The following is a 17,870-nucleotide window of genomic DNA, read 5'->3' on the forward strand; positions in this document are numbered from 1 at the left end:
GTGGAAGTGAAGATGGTACCTCTAAGCACTGTGATGTTTGTGCGGTTGGACCTTCTGACTCTATAAGATGGTGTAGCTAAGCTGTGCTTGCTTCTATGTGACTTTCTGTTAATATGCAGGAGATACTGGGCGTGATTTCCTTGATAAGCAGCACTATGCACCAATGGGTGCAGTCTGGAGTCCTGGCCCTTTGGTGCACCACGAGGGCCATTCTGAGTCTTTGTATTTTCCATCCGATGTACGGCTCCTGCACAGGCAAGAGATTGAGCTACTACCTTTAGATCAGGGTTGTCAAGTCTGGGTCCAAGAGAGATGCATCCGCTGCAGATTTTCAGGGCTACCTCTATATAGATATATTGAATATTTGGCATTGATCCAGCCCTCTTTAACTTCTGTTGGATACCCAACTACTAGACGTACGAGTACACAGAGAAGGAAACTCAGTAGGTAATTTCTCCTTTGGGTTTGAGTTTGACCAATGCCTAACAACTGGATTTAGGGTCACATCCAGAGGTTGTGCAACCTCAATTGGAGTTATGGCTTCCTCGAAAAACAACATACTAGCTTTTACAAGTTGGCAAATAGAGTAGTTGTCTTCTATGGGCAGTGACACATTATAAACCATCATTTTTGCCTGCCTGACAGATCATGGATCATATAGCAAACATTATCCAAACAAAAAAGAATATTGATTTCTCCGATACATAAAATGAATTATCTTGAGAATGCCATCTCCTGCTTTCAGGCAGAACAAAGGGCACAGCAACGCTCAATGCCACTATTTTCACACAACCAGGAGGGATGCTATCATACCTGATTATTGAGGTTTAAATGTTGGGGTACCAAAATAGGATAGCCAGAATATAAGCATATGAAATATCTGAAATGCCTGAGCATGAAAATGTAAAGTTCACTATGATAAAGTCAGGTGAATTCTTTGTAACCAAGAGCCCCCTGTCCCCGCCATCCAAGCCTGAAAACATAAATTCTTTGTTTGCTGTATCCTGATATCATTTATAGGTAGCAGAATTCGCAGCAGCTCTATATGTATGGAAGTTTCTACTGTTTCTTAAAAGTTTGACACTTCAAACTTCATCCGTGAGTGAAATATTTCAAAAGGGTATGAACGCGTGCATTTACAATAAAGGTTAGCTCACTCCCTGTGTTAGGAAAACCCCTTAGCCAAGAGTTTTTGTGTAATTGGTGCCATTAAATGTACCCCTATTGGAATAGGTTGCACCATTTCAAAGCATATTTAAAATATGAGATTCTAAAGAGAAATAAAAATGGGGAAACATTTTAATAAGTTAAGCACTTCACAATTCTACAGCAGAGAAGGAGCTCCTATCTGGACTGAAGGAGGTAACCAGTACTACAAGGGATGTCACAGCTATTAGTAAAAAATTGTAGCTATAGCGAAAACCTGGTCTTAGCATGGCGAAACGAGGAGAAATGCTTTATTTCTCCGTGTTTTTGCTGATTCTATGTGGGCTGCATTGTGCAACACACATAGAAACAGAAAAATGCCATGAATGATTGTTTATGTGCAGGAAGGTGTCCCTTCCTGCGCAAAAACAATCATTCCCCCCAACACAGGCACCCTGGTACTATGTTGCAAGGGTGCCTGCGTTGGTGCTAGGCAACTTAAGTCACGCCAGCACTAGGGGTGTAACTTTGTAAATACGGTGCATCCCTGCGTTTTCAGAATTGCAGAGGGTGGCGTTAATGCCACGCTCCGTCAATCGGATGTTCACATGCCCCCACATCCTTTCCCTTCTGCCGGTTGACACATGTATAAGCTTTTATGTCGCCGATAGCAAAATAAAGGCGAACATTGTGAGGCTAGATAGTGGGCTGGAAACTGTGCACTGGACTAGAAAAGCGTAACTGACCTGCGTTCTGCTCTTTGGTGTGCGGGGCATCACCCCACATAGAAGTATGCCATTCACCTGAAGTCTGACAGCGCAGATCAGGGAAAGAAAGGCACATTTTGTGTGTAATTCGCTTCGGCAAAAAATGTGCTTGCTGCATGTGCACACTTTGCGCTGCACACACGCCACGCAAGAGTTGCCATCGGGGGTGTAACCGTCTACCTTGATACAATAGCATTCTGTGTGTCGGCTCCAGCTTGTGAACATACAATTAAGGTGAATAAAAGTGTTTCCCCTCCCTTGACATCCAGTGGGTTTTATAGCATCCTGGCTGCTGTCTGCGTGCTTTACGAATTGACCCTTGACCTCTGCGCTGCTTACGTCTGCTTATTGCTACAGATTATGAATTACATTGGAGAGGGTGGATATTAGGTCAGCAAAATGAGTCCTGTCTCTTGACCTTTAGAACCCACTAGGGACAGGATGGTGTGAAATATGGTTGAGGCCTCACGGCATCTCACAAGGGAGGAGATAGTGCACAGCACAGCACAGCACCCTCAGATCTCTGGCCTGGCCTCAGCAGGTGGTCACTGCAGGCCTGACGGATGCCTTGCTCTCGACCTATCCCTTGTCGCGGTTCTACATCAGAAAACCCCATCATCAGTGCAGTTTATCACTGCCCTCCGTTTTGCTTCCACTGTACACCCGCCCCCCTCCCCCCCCCCCCAGTTTTGCTTTCCCCATAGAAGAATCAGGGCTCCTCGAAGCCTTCTGCATAGCGAAGATATCTTAAAACGACAATCGGCGCTTTATAAAACACCAACTTAAATAAAAAACTATGTAATTATTTTTAGCTTTCCGCGCAGGCCTGGGTAAGAATGGTGACGTCAGTCGGACCGAAAGGTAGTAGGGGGCGCAGCCACAGGATACCTCAAATTGACGTGATCGAGCTCTGACAGAACAAGCATTGGCATAGCCAATAGGTCTCGCCTTTGGGACCTTTTAAGTGTTTAGCTACTGCTAGTGGCTTTGCAAATGTGTTAACGTTATGTTGTAGAGCAATGTGGCTGTTGTCTAGCATGCTGAAAAGTTGTAATAAAAAAATGTTATAAGCATTTCTGTTTCCGACTTTGGACAGTTGATAGCTGTGCTTGTTGTGACGTTGTCTTTTTTTTGGTTTGTAGTAGATTTGTGTTGTAGTATGGCTAAAGGTTTTTGTTGCAGAGGGGTATTGAGAGAAGGTTTGTAAATTAGAGTGGAGTGTAGTGCTATTGGCATTGTAAATGTTTTTTACTTTTGTGTTTTGGAGTGAATGTATGTGGTGTGTAGTGGAATTATGTGGTATGTTGTGCAGTGGAAATATGTGGTTTGAAATTATGCGGTATTTAGTGCATAGGAATTATGTGGAGTGGGATTGTGTGTTATGGAGAGTAATTTTGTGGTATGGTATTTTGTGTTGTGGAGTATTATGTAGTGGAGTTTAATTTGTGGTGTGCTGTTTAAGTTTGTGATGTGGAGTTATGTTGTGTGGATTGTATGTATATGTGTGTTATTTAATTGTGTTCTTTTGTATCATGTGGTTTCTTGTTGAATAATGTGGTGTGTAATGGAAACGTGTTGCGTTTGTGTGGCGTAGAACTGTGTAGCGTTCAGTGAAATTATGCTGATTGTAATTATGTGGCATGGTGTGGAGTGTATATGTTGATTGTTGCTATGTGGTATAGGTTGGTTTTATGTGGGGTGTATTTATGTGGTAGTGAGTAGAATGCTAATATGTAAAGTTGAATGAAGTTGTGCTGAGTGTTATTATGTGTAGTGTACATATACTGGGTGGTTTTGAATTGTGTGTATAACAAAATTAGAATACTTGACTCCACCAGGGTCATCAATTTTACCGACCTCCCCTGAAGTAAGGAGGTGACTTTTCAATAAAGGCAAGTGCAACAACTCCCACAAAAAGTTTTAACCCTGGAGTACCATCACTACTTATTCAGGAGAAAAAATGTTAGGAACCTGCGGGGCGTGCGGCTTTGATGTTAAAAGTGCCTGGAAATTAGTTTGGCCAGAACCCGTATGCTGACTCTCGCTAAATAAATATGAAACATGCCCCCCAAACATAAATAGTTGCTCATCCCCAGTATCACAGAGAAGGCAACTCAACAAGATGGTCCATGCTAGTAAGAGGATGTGGCCTAATGGCTAGAGCCATGGACCTTGAAGCTGAGGAACAAGGTTCGAGTTTCAGCAGGGACGCTCAAAATCCTGTGATTCTGGGCAAATCACTTAATCTCCCCGTGCCTACCAAAATGAATGCGTTCGTCTGTAACTCAACTGGTGCTCATGTAAAGCGCTCTAATACATCTGGGTCGAGTTCACGCTATATAAAACTCCCCCCAAAAATAGCACTATTTACACACTTGTATATCTATTTTTATTTGAATTTGTATGCAAACACGCATATACATGGATACATGCTTAGCAATGTAGGCACAGATATACATACATATAGTTTAAACTACAGTGTCTTCCAGGTCAACACTATCCACAGAGCAAACAGCTTGCGAAGCTCCATGCCCAGAGCAAGGCAGGTCTGCAAGACTATCCTAAACCAAAGGGAAGGTGTACTGTTACAAGAAGTCTTCACTTCCGGTCTTGGTACGTCACTTAGAAACCCGGGAATGCCAGGAAGATGGGACAATGGAAAGAGCCAAGGGGGTAGGGAGATATCCTCAATATACTTGCTCCTGCTTTATTTCTCCATTTCCCCCTTCAAAAAGCTAACATAAACAACGTGCTGTACACCACAGTGGTACAAAAAACAATGGTCCTAGACCTGAATTCAGAGATAGGCTATAAGTCCTTTCTTAGTGTTATCATTTAAATGTTCTGGGCTATGCAACATCAACTCAGATAGCCCTCAGTACTCAATATAACATTTGTCATATAAAACAAAACATGCAACCAACCAGCATCAAAAATTCTTATAGCATTTATTATTTTTGTAGTTTACTTTTGACAAATTTCAATCAAGGTTGCTCCAAGGGGAACGTGCAAAGAGTGAGGTGTTGGAATATGAAAAAGTGAAAGGAAAGAGAAAGTATTCGAGAGATTTGTGACATAAAATACTTAAAAGACTTGAACACTGGACCGGTTGTCAATCACCGTCCAAATGAAATAGCCTGGTCACGTTGAATTAATTAGTACAGCCGTTGAATTAAACAATTACAAGATACATTGGAAACTAATTCCAATAAGGCACGTGAATAAATGAACGTATTCCAGGCTCTATAATAAAGGGCGTCGACGTTTCGATCCGTCTTTGTGGCCTCAAGAGGAAATTTGGACCTTGGCCATGCGGATCTTCATCAGGACTGAAGGGCAACCTAGATGGGTACTGGGCCTTATGGAGTGCCCGCTTATCCTTGTGAATAAGGTATAACGGTGGACTTCGTGTGGGTGGACTCCATAAGTGAGGTGCCACTGGGTAGAATTGAATTCAAAACTTAATACGTGGTGTCACTCCACTCGAGTTCTCGATGTTTGTATACACAGCCGGATTTATTGCCAAAGAGGCGTGGAGGATGCCCCTGCACCTGGTTCTGGGGTCATTGGACTCCGTGCCCGCTCCGCCATCTCTGTCTTGGGAGACGTCACGCGCCGTAGGAAAGTCTTCGCTCCATGCCACCCTCGGGCGCGCGCCTCTCTCTCAATTCTACCCAGTGGCACCTCACTTATGGAGTCCACCCACACGAAGTCCACCGTTATACCTTATTCACAAGGATAAGCGGGCACTCCATAAGGCCCAGTACCCATCTAGGTTGCCCTTCAGTCCTGATGAAGATCTGCATGGCCAAGGTCCAAATTTCCTCTTGAGGCCACAAAGACGGATCGAAACGTCGACGCCCTTTATTATAGAGCCTGGAATACGTTCATTTATTCACGTGCCTTATTGGAATTAGTTTCCAATGTATCTTGTAATTGTTTAATTCAACGGCTGTACTAATTAATTCAACGTGACCAGGCTATTTCATTTGGACGGTGATTGACAACCGGTCCAGTGTTCAAGTCTTTTAAGTATTTTATGTCACAAATCTCTCGAATACTTTCTCTTTCCTTTCACTTTTTCATATTCCAACACCTCACTCTTTGCACGTTCCCCTTGGAGCAACCTTGATTGAAATTTGTCAAAAGTAAACTACAAAAATAATAAATGCTATAAGAATTTTTGATGCTGGTTGATTGCATGTTTTGTTTTATATGACAAATGTTATATTGAGTACTGAGGGCTATCTGAGTTGATGTTGCATAGCCCAGAACATTTAAATGATAACACTAAGAAAGGACTTATAGCCTATCTCTGAATTCAGGTCTAGGACCATTGTTTTTTGTACTACATTGTACCCAGGTCCTTGACTTTTTGGGTTACCCCATTTTTGTAATGGGTACACCACAGTGGGACTGCTTCCCCTAAACAAAAGTTTAAACAAATAATATCTCAGTGATGCAACCCCTTCCCCCGTCGACGTGGATTGGTCTTTGACACATGGGTGGGATCCTCTGAAGACATCTAACTGTAAAAATAAAAGGTGATTTCTTACTTAAAGCAAATGCTTGATTGTTGATTGAAGCCCCGACCATGGTCAAAGAAGCGGTGCGGGCTCGCTACGGTTAAAGGAGAAGTGGTTCTGCCTTTTGTTGCCGACATTGTGCAGTGTTCGCAGTTATCATGTGGCGCAGAACGGCAGCGCATTGTGGAGTGGCAGAGTCAGCTCTCACAAATGGAAATTCCTCCGTTCTCTTCATGTTTATTTTGGTTGTAATGCAAGGAAAACCACCATTTTAAATGTTTAATAAGGAAGGAAGGCAGGACTAGCGCATTGTCACATGTACTTATGTGCACGCTTATGGGGAAATACGTTGGAAAAATTAAAGTGGTCTTGTGTGAAAGATAAAAGCGTGGCAGCCGTGAAGCGGCACTGTGGTGATTAAGGGAAAGGAAACAGGAATGCTTGCTGTTTACAAGCACTCGTGCTTGTGCTGGCATCCACCTTGCGGGAACAAGCAGAGGCGGCGCGAGAGCCCTATGTTTTCAATTACCACGCGCGCCGCTGCTCGCTCCCGCAAGGTGGATGCCAGCACAAGCACGAATGTGCTTGAAAAGGAGCAGACCGATGGCTAAAGGCCCTCCTAGAGAGGCGCATGCGCGCTGCCTCGGCGAGACCTAAAAAGGTAAGCGGTGTCATTAATGATGCTTTGGAACCAGACGCAAATTGTAGCGCTGCATGAACTTATCGGGTGCATGGTGCACTATGTAATTGGTACATATGGCGCAGCTTCTAACTTGGCACTTAAGTAAGCGCTTTGAGATTCGCAAAGGTAGGAAAGCGCTATACAAACAACAACAGAATACAGTTCCTTCCAGAGTGGCCTGAACCCAGAGGAGCAGTTGGGCCACTCTCCTTCTTGTTCCCAGGTCGCTAATCTCTGTGGGAAGGCGACCAGGGCAGCCACCTTCAGATAGACAACTTCCGCTTACCTATCACAGGAAACCTCGCATCTCTCCTTGTTCGCCAGCATTTTTTAATGCTTTTCTGGTGGATTACATTTTACAGTAATTAATGCCTTCAATAAAGACTCGCTTTAGCTCCGCTGGGACCGCCCCCGAGTTCCCAGGGCCTGGCTGCCTGTCAGATAGAGCTAGCAGTAAGTGGTTTCAGGTCTTCAAAGTGCTCTACGTTTTATCAAAAGTGAAACGTGAACGAGGCGACGTTTATAAAGTTATTTTCTTCCTCTGTGAGAGAGCGCCTCTCTCAGTAGGCATGGAATGATTATCTATACTCTTGAGAACACTGCGCTCTGTGGAACTGAAGATTGAAACTTTCATGAATCGCAACGCACAAGGGAACTTGCTGCGCTGCACTGCGAGAAAGGGATAGAAAAGAAATGCGCCATATTTACAGAGATACAGGGCACTTCTGGTCTCTTTCTTTCTGGTCTCTCCTTCCTTTGGTGCACTTGTGGCATCCTAGTGCCAATGCAGGCACCCTGACTGCACGACTCATGGGTGCCTGCGCACTGGCGTAACAAAGGCCCCCGCAGTGCAGGGGGGCCCCCAAGCTCCAGGGGGGCTCTGAGCACAGTTCCCTGACCTCAGAGCTCCTGAGTGTGTCCGTAGGGTGGCCCCTCTATGTACTTTTTAGGTGGGCCCCTTCATTTTTCGTTACGCCACTGTGCCTGCGTTATGGTCAGAATAGTTTTTGTCTTCACAGTGATGGTCAACACGGGCAGGTGCACAAAGACAGCCACTCTCAGTCTGCTGGTGTCCTCTTTTAAAGTGGCCCACGGCGACAAGTTAAGGTGGGTGCCGCCGCCCCCTTGTGCTAATTGTGATGGGAAGCGTCCATTGTGATGGGAAGCGTCCACTCACTTCCTCACAGGCCGGAGGATGGACTGAAGCAGATCAGAGACTACCACTGACCGGACACTAGAGGTGGACTTCGGACCCTCCCAGTGGACTTAGGACCCTCCTAGGAGGGGGAACCATATGACTGCATCCCTCTGATGAGGGGTACCCGGGTGTTCCAGGGCCAGCGGGTGTCTTCTGGCCCCTGCCAAATGACGTGTATTCGCAGCACCAGGACACATAGCGGGTGTGGGGACCTTAACATACAAGGTCCGTGGAAATGAGCATGAGCGAAGCCCAGCGCTCTCCTAGTTGGGGTAGGCCATGGATATTGGATGTGAGGAGGACAGTACCAGGATATGCGTCTCTCTGAGGAGTTTGTACCCGATCTAGATTTGCCGTAGAGCAATGATGACACGGCAGACCCTCTGCAACTGAATGACGTATAGCGATGTGATGACAAAGGCTGCAAAACTTTGATTTTTGTCTTGGAATGTAACATTTCTTTGACAGGGAGCCATGAACATGCCTCCTTTGCCCCTCCTCCCACACAGAAGGCCTCTACAAACCAAGCCATGTGCACCATGCAGTGTGCCACACGGTGTGCCATTTGGTAACATCATACAAAGTTCCAGTTTACCAAATATTATAGTGTGTTACAACTGTATAAATCAGGTACATGCCGGTAAACTTATAAAATAATTTCACCGTGTGAAGAGGGGGCGGGCCTGGTGCAGAGAGCTAAGAGGCACTGTGCCCCTCACTAAACCCCCCACCACGCCCCCTCCAAAAAAACCCTAAAAACAAAGGGTCACCGAGGCTGGCACATAGGCTGATTTAAAAACAAGCATTTGCAATGCAATTGGTCTCGCCTTTGGGACCTTATATATATTTAGCTATGCAGCAAATTAGCCTGGGTGCTGAAACATCTACTGTTCTATAACATGGAGGGAAAGAAAGCACTAAACTGAGTGACACGCCAGGTATGGGAACACATGGGGAGAAATATTGCCTTCCAGCGGGAAATTGTATAGTGCAAAGCTCTGTTTTTATTATAAGACCAGGGCCTTCAGTGGTCATAATCACTGAAAATAAAAGATTTGAAAAAAATATTACTGTCTACGGATGCTTGTGGAAGACAATTTCTATGGACTGGATTCTAGAGAATGCTGAAGTGATTCTGGTATTTTACTGACCTCTACTGGTCGTTTTCTATCACAACAGTGAAATAGAGGCAGATGAACAGAAAGCAAAGTCCCTAAGCGGAAGCAGACAAGTCCTATGGCTGATCTCCAGAGCCCACAAAGTACATACACATATAAGTATATAATAAGAGGTCTCAAATGCTCGACCTAAAGAAAAAAAATCCTGTCATGAATGGGAACTCTGGAATGGAGGCTGCACTCCCTTGCTGGCCTCCATGCTTAAGTTCACAGAAATTTGTAGGCATAGCAAAGGGCTTCCTGGCTCTTCAATATTGCTGACTGAGGATGTTTGTGACCTCTTAAGGATATTCACTTTGCGATGCAATTAATTAGTACATCAGTTGCACCACAAAATATAGGGCATGTAGCAAAATGTTGGTGTGCAACTTGCAATATTAGTTGTGAACTGCCAATAACACCCATGGCCCCAGGTTTCCAAGCCTGGGCTATTCCGCTGGAATTCATTGTAAGGAACAGAGCCAAGTGGTTCAAAGGACGAGATCTATCACTGCAAATCCCAGAACACATTACCTTGTCTAATGGAAGGTCAGGAATGGAAACAGTTTGTCCTGATGACATGGAATTAGGAGATACACAAATGTATAGGTATCAGAAAAGTAACAAAGTGGCTTCTACAGTTACTGCTTGTCTTGCCCCATCCAGGATACATTGAAGCTAGAGTGGCTGATCCTGATTGACAGCTTAAGCTCTGTGTGCTGATTGGTTCTCCTACCTCCCCCCTGTTCAGTTTCCTCCTTCCAGAGCTCCATTTCAGATCATAACCCCAGTTTTCCCCGGATGAGAATGCATCTCCCCTTCCACTCAGGACCTTCTGCGGAAGACCAAAGTACCAACGAGATCTCTGCCTTTACTGCAGCCTTGACTCCTCCCACCCCCAGCCAAGCTGAGCCCAGAATACACAGCACTCTCCACCTGGAATAATGCAGGTTCATCAGTCCGGAAAACAGCATTCATTAGGTAGCATGAATAAAGCATACACGCTCATGAGTTATTAATGAGTTATCACAACGAATCATGCGGGAATCCCCTTTGGGGTTACTACAGAGCATTGTACGGGCAACAAACCTATCCCACGGTCATCAGTAGAGGCCTTTCCTGGCTTCCGATGTGTAAGGACGCCTAAGGCATAGTTCATAAGAGTTAGTCTTCCAATCCACGCAACGGAATAGCAGCAAAAAAACACATGTTAGGTCATGTGCTAATCAACAGAATTAATAAATGGAATTTATTCAATTACGAAAGACATCTTGGGGAGATTCAGAAAACGTCCCTGGGAATGCATTCTGCCTGTTGCTGTTGCTTTCCATTGGCTTTGTGGTTTGAAACTCACATTTTCTGGCTTTATATTTCTGGCTTAAATTGTTTAGGCTGTCCAGCTTCAGTTCATCCCACTTTAAGAGCAAAGTCTTTTCACATTCCCTTTTCTAGTATTGTTCCAGCAGTGCTCCTCTGTGTAAACAGGCCTGTAAATCTTGTTGTTATCATGTCACATTTGCTCTGCATTCAAAGTCAGAGGTCAAATTACATGCTCTGTCTTCCAAGGGAGCCTGTGTTTCTCCAACTTCAAAGTGAGACGATTTATGTGACCATCTTGCTGAATACTGGGGGTAGGAAAGGGACTTTTTCTAGCACAACATTTAAATGAGTTGTGAAAGTATTTCAGAATATATCGAATTAGGAAGCACAAATGAAGCACATTTTTGGTTAATTTTGAAGTATGTTGGAAACAAATACTTTAATATGATCAGAACAAATCAATACACTAGTTGATGCCATTTCTACACATTATCATTTGTTTGCTGTATAGTTTTAATAGTAAAACTGTAAGTATGTGCAAATGTAATGATCATTTTAATTGAAAACGTGTTGCCTGTAATGGCAGTCCGCCACGACACCATGCAAACTCCACTTTACCTCTCCACGCCACTGCACTCTATTCTGCACCACTCCATGCCACAGCACTCTACTCCACTTTGTACAACTACATTCTAAGCCACTGGATTCTATGCCCCTTCACTGTATGCCTCTCTACTCTACTCTGCACCACTCTACTCTATGACAATGCACTCTTCACCACTGCACACTACACCACTTCAGTCTAGGCCACTCCACTCTACTCTGTACCACTCTACTCTATGTCCCTGAACTCTACGCCAATCCACTGTACACCACTGTAATCTACTCTGCAGCAGTGCACTATATGCCACAATACTCTACACCTAATTACTCTATGCCGCTTTACTCTACGCCATTGCACTCTACCCTGCACCACTCCACTCTACGTCACGTCACTCTATTCTGAAACAACATACTCTACACCACTGCACTCTACACCATTGCATTCTACGCCAGTCTACTCTACTCTGTGCCACTCCGCTTTATACCACTGCAATCTACTCCACTGCACTCTATAGAGTTCTACTCTGTCACTGCACTCTACACCACTGCACTCTACTCTGCAGCACTGTAGTCTATGCCACTGCTCTCTACGCTACTCTACTCTATGCCACTGCACTCTACACCTATGTACTCTCTGCCTCTGAACTCTGCACCACTCTACTCTGCACTACCAATGCACTCTACCCCATTCTATTCTGCATCACTGCCCTCTATGCCACTGCTGTTGTGGGGTTCAAAAGTGCCCGAGTACAATTCGCCAATGCACGTTAAAACTTGATAACTTTTTGAACTGTGACTTTTTACATGCTTTGCACGCACATGGTAAATTACTTAGAAATGGTTCTGCAAGCAGCACATTTCTTAGTAGGCACATTATGAAGTGGCTTGGTACACCCTGTCCAAGGCTAAGAACATTGAGCATGATGCTCTTGTTTTTTTTGTCCGGCTGCAGGCAGCTCTGATTTGCAAAGACAAACAAACACATCAGCACTGCAGCTCTGACACAGAGCGGTTGAAACTGTGCTTTTATTACATAAACCACCTCTGACCTAAATGCGCCAGAGGAGCACTTCTATGGACTGTCCTGGATGCTGTGACTGAGATGCAGTCCTGCTGATTGCAATCTCTAACCTGCAAAGCACGTAGGCCTGTTCTACACATACCTAGCTTCCTGATACATCAAAAACAGGTATGGGGAGTTTGGTTGTCCCAAGAGATCTGGCAGAATGTACTCCAACTATGCTCTAGATAGTGTAGGTAGGATTAGGTACATACTCGTATAATCACACCATATTGCATTAATGGTTGAACTGTTTATCTTCTTTACCATTCTTGTAATGGTGGTAACAACACTTTGTTTCATCTTGCTAATAACTGCAGCTCATGTTTTTTACAAAAGAATACAATTGCTTCAATAAATGTATGAAGAGCCAATTCGTACATTTCTAGTGTCTCCCTCTGGGCATGCCTAAGCAACTGGCGAAAGGGTAGATCTGCTTCCACAATTTCCTTGGGTAATAAGAGTGGTCATGTTCTGAGGTTGAAGATAGCATCTGGTACCCTATATTGGTTAGAGGTTCAGATGTGGCACTATGCGCTAGCTAGGAATTGGACTGTTAGACTTGGCATCTTTTGGCGTGCTTCCCCTGAGTTTTTGCTTTCTGAGCTCCCGGTTTTGAATCTGTTTTTGCTGGTGTAATGATTCTGCGCACTTTTCTCACTGCTGATCAGTGGTAAAGTGCAAGTGCTCCTGTGGTAAAATGTGTTATGGATTGGTGTTTCCAAGATTGGCCTATTTGATTTATGTGTCAGTCCCTAGTAAAGTGCACTGCGAGTGCCAGGGCCTATAAATCAAATGCAGTTGGTGGGCTGCAGCACTGGATTTTGCCACCCATGCAAACAGCCCGTAAAGTGTAAATCTTGCCTGCCATTGCAGAGCCTGTGCGCAGCCTGGGACTGCCATGTCGACTTGGCAAGTGCACCCACTTGCCAGTCCCTAAACCTTCCCTTTTTCTACAGGTTAGTCACCCCTAAGGTAGGCCCAAGGTATCCCTGTGGGCAGGGTGCATTATATGTGAAAGGTAGGACATGCCCTGGTGTGTGTGGCATGTCCTGATAGTGATTTACAGCCTACTGTGTTTTTCACTATTGCAAGGCTACCTGTTCCCCATAGGCCAGAATGGGCAGTTTGATTATAACATCCTATAATCCCAACTGACCTAGGGAACATGGTAGAAATTCGAGTTTAGTATGCCTGAACTCAGAATGATAAAATAAATCTTTTAGTGGAGATGGTTTTAACATTCTGTGTTTGAACATACCAGTTTTAGAAAGTATTTTCTTACCTAACCATCGAGCCTGTCTCTGCTAGTTTGTGCATTGTCTGTCTGGTTTGTGAGTGACAGGGGCTGGGGGAGACTCCAGGAGACAGGGTGAGTCAGCATAGGGCTGAATAGACCTATCTGCATGTAGATGGGTGGGAGGAGTAGCACCTTGGCCTGAATAAGGCTGTGCCTGCCTTCCACAATGCTAGCTCCACCTCCTGTGGTGCGTCTGAGGACCCTGGCCCACACTGACAAAGGAAGAAGGTGCACACTGGCAGAATGCACCCAGAACTGGTTTGAACTAGGTACAGGACCCTCTGCCTGCAGAGGACAAATGATTTGCTAGTATAAATATTGGGGCCCAGACCCCAAGATTTCAGAACTCTTTTGGATCAAAAAGACTGCCAAGAAGAAGAGCTGGAGAAGCTCTAAGGAGGAACTACCACTTTGCTGTGTGTTTTGCTGTGTTGGCCTGCAGTGGCTGCTTCTGTCTTGGGCAGTGAGAGGACTGGACTGAACTTCCTGCAATCTACTTTTGTGAGTTTCTCCAAGGGCTTGAGGTAGAGCTTGCCCCCTGTTCAAGAAGTCTCAGGAACAGCAAAGACTTCAAGCTGGGGAGGAGGAGCCTAGCGCGCAACCAAGATGGCCGCGTAGGTGCGAGGCTCCCGAGGACCTCCGCGACCTCCTGAATTAATCCTGGCTATATCCTGTCCTTGTTGAGGGGACTGTGTCGGTGAACCCGAGCTGAGGCGCCACCCGTTTTTCGTTTTCGAATCGGACCCCGGACACCGGTGGGAGCACCGATCGAAGGTTGCGGCCTTCTCCGCGCCGGCCCCCCGGATTGGAGTAGTGGGGCGATCCGGGGACAAAGCGAACAACAGCGGCGGGCAGGGCTGGGCGACTCGCGTACCCCGCGCTTTCACTTTCGCTTTTGCGCCCTCCTTGCCCTCAAGCGAGGTAGGGTTGCGGAGCGGGGTGCGGTGGTGTGGCCTTGTCCAGGTGCCCGGCTGACCCGCCGGCTGTGAGTCGTCCTCGATCCAGTGGTCGCCCTCCCCCCCCGGAACCCGTGAACTGGCTCATCGGCCCTTTCGAGGAGATTGGCACGACGGTGGGAGAGCAGGCATGTCCACCAAACAAGATGGCGACCGGGCGAAGGTGAAGACGACCCGCCGTGGCCCAGCGCATCAATCCAACAGTATGGACCGCTACACCCTCCAGAAGGGATCTCCGGAGGCATCGCGCACATCCCCGGCGGGCCCGACGGAGGCGTCTGCTCAGCCGGTGGATCTGACCCTCCGGGACGTCATGGGCGCCATCGCAGAGATGAAGGCCTCGGTGGACCAGCGCTTCGACACCCTAGCGCAAAAGATAGACTCGGTCCTTGTGGATGTGAGCCTTGTGAGGGCTGACTTGTCCAAAACAAACGACCGGGTCGATTCCCTGGCCCACACCACAACGAGCCTCACAACGGATGTGGTGGCCCTCCAAAAGGAGGTGCGCCGGCTTGGCCAGGCGAGCGCCCTGATGGACCGGCGACTGGAGGATTCCGAGGGTCGGGCCCGGAGGAATAACGTTCGCATTGTGGGGGTGCCGGAGGGACGGGAGGCGGAGGCGGCAGATCTTTTTGTGGAAGAATTGATCCTTACGCATCTCCAGCCCCGGGGGCTGAGTAAGCTTTTTGCGGTGGAACGTGCTCACCGGGTCCCTGGGGGTAGACCTAAGGCCGGTGTCCCGCCGCGGCCTCTCATTGCCCGGATTTTTAACTTTCGGGACAGAGACGCTATCCTGCAGACCTCCAGGCAACAGGGACCGGTCAAGCTTGATAACATGGATGTGCATTTCTACCCAGACTTTACTCCGGCGGTCCAAAAGCAGAGACTGAGTTTTCTCGGAGTTAAACGTCGCCTACGGAACCTGAACCTTAAGTACTCAATGCTTTTTCCAGCTAAGCTGAGGGTGGAGGTGGATGGTCGCACGCACTTTTTTGACCGACCCGAGGCGGCTGGGGACTGGTTGGACACTCTGCCTGGAGATCGGGGCCGAGGGGGTGGGGGGGGTGCGGTGGGCGGGGAGGGCCCGCCGGATCAGAACTGAGGGGTGAATAATAGGCCTTGCTCTGGACAACATTCCTTTACCATTTACTGATCGTGTATGTTCCCCTCCTATGGAGGTCGTATGGGGTCTGTTGGGGGCTTCCCTCCTCCTCTGGGGGACTAGTTAGTTTTTCATCTATGGGGCGACAGGCACACTGCACTTTGGGGGGGCTGTCTGGGCTCATGCAGGGGTGCAGGGAGGGGGGAGTTCTGTTGGGATGGGGGGTGGGGGGGTGTGTTGTTTGTTTGCACCGCAAGGCAAACCCTTTACCGTATTGTTGCTCTCGAGATGCTCTGTGGGGGACGACTGATTGCTCATACGTATGATGGGGGGTAGGGATCTGACTGTGTTGTCATGGAATGTTAACGGCCTGGGGGACAGGATTAAGCGTGGTGTGGTCTGCAGTACCTGAAACGTATTTCACCGGATGTTGTCTTCCTGCAGGAGACACACCTTATAGGTAACTCCTTTCATGCCATGAATCGGCGGGGCTATCGTTTGGTGGCCCACTCGGGCTTCACCTCGGGCTCACGGGGGGTGGGTATCATGATCAAGAACTCGCTCCCGTTGGAGATTGATGAGGTGCGCCATGATGAGAGGGGACGCTACACTGTCCTGGTGGGTAGACTGGAGGGTAGAGTGTTTGTTTTTATATCAGTGTACGTCCCGCCTGGGTTACAATCTACTACATTTGCGGACCTGGGGCGCCTCCTCCTGGACCTTCCGGGTGGCCTGCTGGTGGTTGGGGGGGACTTCAATGCGGTAGCTTCTGGGTCTATGGATCGTCATCCCCCTAGGGACCTCCCCCGGGCACAGGCGTGGCTGTCCGGCCTTTTAGATACATTGGGCCTGGTAGATTGCTGGCGACTAAAGCATCCCGCGCAGCTGCAATACACCTTCCACTCGGGTGCCCATGGTAGCCTCTCGCTGCTGGATTACATCCTTGTCCCGGCGGCCCATGCTGGGAGGGTGGGAGAGGTGTGCCATCTGGCGCGGGGCATTTCAGATCACTCCCCATTACTGTTACATTTCGATGTCTTCCCGAGGGGGGAGGGCAGGGTGGCTCCAATCAATGCTTGGTACTTGCGCGACCCCACCATTCGTGCCGACTTGATCAAATCCTTACAGCGATATTTTGATGAGAATGTGGGGTCTGTCCCTTCGGCCACCTCCCTGTGGGAGGCTTTTAAGGTAGTTCTCAGAGGGGAGGCCCTCTCCTTTATCTCCCATGCCAGGAGGCGCGAGCGGGAGGAAGTAACCCGGGTGGAGGCCGAAATTGCGGAACTAGAGGGTGACCTGGGGAGCGGGGTAACGGATGCCAAATTGCATGTTCTACACCTCAAGCGGGCGGCCTATAGGGCCCTCGTCACGGAGGCGGCCAGGGGCCTCAGTAGAGAGCAACAGGGGCGATTGTATGATGTGGGTGATAAGGCTGGTAAATTGATTGCGTGGTTGGACAAGAGGGAGAGAGCGAGTCGTGTGGTTCCTTTGATCGAGGGGATGGATGGTGTGCGTGTCACCGAGCCGGAAGCCATTGTCTCCTGCTTCGCGGATTACTTCCGCGAGGTGTACTCCCCGGTTTCTCCCTGCTCGGAGGAAGATTCCCATGCCCTGCTTCGGGACATCGCGCTGCCCTCCCTTACGGTGGAGGACAGGGATTTGCTGGACGCTCCTCCCACCTCGGACGAAATTGCCCTGGCTATTCGCTCGGTCGCATCCGGCAAGGCCATGGGCCCCAATGGTATCCCCATCGAGCTTTACAAGCTGCGACCGGATGTACTGGCGCCCCACCTGCGCGCGATGTTCCTGGCGGCCCACTCGCAGGGTTCCCTCCCGCCGGACCAGCGTCTGGCCACAATCGTGGTGATCCACAAGGAGGGGAAGCCCCGTGAGCGGGTCACATCCTATAGGCCTATCTCGCTCTTGAACGCGGAGCCCAAAATCCTCGCCAAGGTGTTGGCCAACCGGCTGGTCGGCGTGGTGGGCGATTTGGTCCACCAAGACCAATCAGGCTTTATACCCCATCGCAACACGGCTCTTAATCTGCGACGCT

General features: G+C 47.8%; 1 protein-coding gene across 4 annotated transcripts in view; it reads right to left on the reverse strand.

The window, feature by feature from the left end:
* Positions 1-17,870, reverse strand: part of GRIP2 (glutamate receptor interacting protein 2) — a 687,757-nt gene that overhangs the window by 557,112 nt on the left and 112,775 nt on the right. The gene's annotated exons all lie outside the window — the stretch shown is intronic.

Source organism: Triturus cristatus, chromosome 9 (assembly GCF_964204655.1).
Source record: "Triturus cristatus chromosome 9, aTriCri1.1, whole genome shotgun sequence".
In the NCBI taxonomy this organism is placed as follows: Eukaryota; Metazoa; Chordata; class Amphibia; order Caudata; family Salamandridae; genus Triturus; species Triturus cristatus.